At 43.0% G+C, this 2,673-nt stretch overlaps 1 pseudogene; it reads left to right on the top strand.

Moving 5' to 3' along the window:
- The first annotated feature begins 1,558 nt into the window (after window positions 1-1,558).
- Window positions 1,559-2,287, top strand: LOC133077212 (Golgi pH regulator-like; annotated as a pseudogene).
- Window positions 2,288-2,673: the final 386 nt, after the last annotated feature.

Here is a 2,673-nt window from a genome sequence, read left to right as displayed (position 1 = left end):
CTCATAACACCATGCAGAGTGCTCCCACTACAAATGGTCTGCAACCTCAGTCATGCCCTCAACACAAGGCAGCTCTTCCACTGTCCACTGAACAGTCATTGTCAGCCTTCTTCGATCTCCTGAAGCCCTCTGTCTGACCTATTTCCCTCTCACTCTTAGCAGTGAGACTTATCTCCTCTGCAAAGAACTGAGAAGTCATCGTGTTATTTCTCCCAGCTCGAGCCCCACACCACTCTGAACGCGTCCACATCTGTACCCTCTCTTAACCCTTCCTTCAGCTCAGTTGAAAACGCATCCCTCCTCCAGACCAACGCTAATACCTCTCTTTGTTCCCTGAGCCCTATTCAGGCTCTCAGGGGCTACTTTAAGGAACTTGCTCCTTTAATTATCCCCTTTAGCTAATTTTTACCTCTCTCTTTCTCTCTCTCTCTCTCTGCTGACTCTCTCTTCTCAGCATAAAAACATTCTCAAGTCTCTTCTATTTATAAAAACACAAACCCTCCCTTAAACCCAGACCCCTTTCCCCAACACAGCTACTTTCAGTTCACTTTCCTCCTTTTCCAAACCAAGCTAATGGAAAGAATAATCTACTATGTTACCTTTCAAGCCACAGTACCAATGTCCAAAGCAAGACAGGGAGGATACAAAAGTACCCAGGCTTGATATTGTGTTATACATAATGACTGCCTTCATGACGTCACTCCCAAACTCTCCTAGGACTTCCTTCAAGCTAGTAGACAAGCTACTCATGTCCCTGCCTGAAAGACTGTTTACAGTATTTTCACATGATTTTTCTCATTCTAATGCCATTGCCAGGACATCTGGTAGGAGAGTGTGTGCAGTCAGAGTCAGATGGACACGGACTCCTGGTTACCCCCCGTCTGTGTTTCTGTCTTACCTCAGTTTGGGCATCACAGAGATATAAACGTTCAGCAGTTTCCCCCTCCTCATGAGATCTTAGTATAATCTGCATGTTCCCTTGAAACCCACTGAACTCACAACGTTTTATTTCTAATGAGCTACCTCTGATTACCTTCCCTTTCACTTTCAAATGGATTCCCCTCTGAATTTCTGCTCTGCTTAATACTCAGGTGGCATTCAGAAATCTAAAGGAACTTACCTCCACAGTGACCTAATCTTTTCTCTGGTAGTTAAACTTCTATCCAAGTTTAACTACTACTTGATCCTAAGATTATATCGATAGGAATCACCTAAGGGCTAATAACAGCTTTTTAGGAGAAAAAAGAAGGAAAAGACTACCATGTAAATCAAGACACCAGTTGAACGTGTGTTTCAATTTAAGAGACATTTAAATGTGGAAAGAGTAGCTGCTTTTTGGAATATAGAAAATCCAGTATTTGTTTTTACTTCTTACTATGCAAGACACTATGAAGGGATATAAAGTGATACAGAGCCGGTCACATATGGTACCTGCCCAAAGAACTCCCCAACTGAATAGGGAGACAGAAATCACATACAATTCAAATGCAAACCAAGTATTCCAGCTGAGTTGTTAAGATCACCATTTTTGGAGTTGAATCCTGTCCTTGAAGCTACTATGTTCCAGAAGGGGGAGGTGCATAACAAACCATCAGGATTCTGGGGAATGATAAAGAGTGTTACCACTTCAGTACCAGGAAGTGAAAATCTTACTCTTATTCAACAGGAAGTGGATGCTTTGGAAGAACTAAGCAGGCAGCTTTTTCTGGAAACAGCTGATCTCTATGCTACCAAGGAGAGAATAGAATACTCCAAAACTTTCAAGGGGAAATATTTTAATTTTCTGGGTTACTTTTTCTCTATTTACTGTGTTTGGAAAATTTTCATGGCAACCATTAATATCGTTTTTGACCGAGTTGGGAAAACTGATCCAGTCACAAGAGGCATTGAGATCACTGTGAATTATCTGGGGATCCAATTTGATGTGAACTTCCGGTCCCAACACATTTCCTTCATTCTGATTGGAATAATCATTGTCACGTCTATTAGAGGAGTGCTGATCACTCTTACCAAGTTCTTCTATGCCATATCCAGCAGTAAGTCCTCCAATGTCATTGTCCTGCTATTAGCACAGATAATGGGCATGTACTTCGTCTCCTCTGTGCTGCTGATCCGAATGAGCATGCCTCTGGAGTACCGCACCATAGGCACCTAAGTTCTTGGAGAGCTGCAGTTCAACTTCTGTCACTGTTGGTTTGATGTCATCTTCCTGGTCAGTGCTCTCTCCAGCATACTCTTCCTCTATTTGGTCCACAGACAGGCACCAGATAAGCATATGGCACCTTGAACTCATGCCTCTTACAGACTGCTACAGGCCAGTGGTGTCAGAATTTGGATATAAGAGGGGAAAAATGGAGGGGACCGGGGCCTAACATTTTTTTAAACAAACAAAATGCTGTGGTAGCATATTCTACCTCCAGCTTACACCTTCCTCCTCAGATGATACTGTGATCATGAGTAGCATCAGCTAGAAATGAGAGAGAGAAGTAACTCAAGCTAGTACTCAGCCAAGAGCACCCTGTTTGGGTTTGAGGCTGGTGCAGTATGCTGGGTGGTGGGGCTGAAAAGAGCCAAGAAACTAAGGGGAGAAAATACACTGGAATTCTGGGGTAAGAGGGATCTAAGGTAGCTGGGCCAAACACATGAGATTCTGTTTAAGTCAAGGATCACATG

The sequence above is a fragment of the Eubalaena glacialis genome, chromosome 17, assembly GCF_028564815.1.
Source record: "Eubalaena glacialis isolate mEubGla1 chromosome 17, mEubGla1.1.hap2.+ XY, whole genome shotgun sequence".
Taxonomy (NCBI): domain Eukaryota; kingdom Metazoa; phylum Chordata; class Mammalia; order Artiodactyla; family Balaenidae; genus Eubalaena; species Eubalaena glacialis.
The sequence above is the reverse complement of the archived record's forward strand: the minus strand, read 5'-3'. Positions and strand labels throughout refer to the sequence as shown.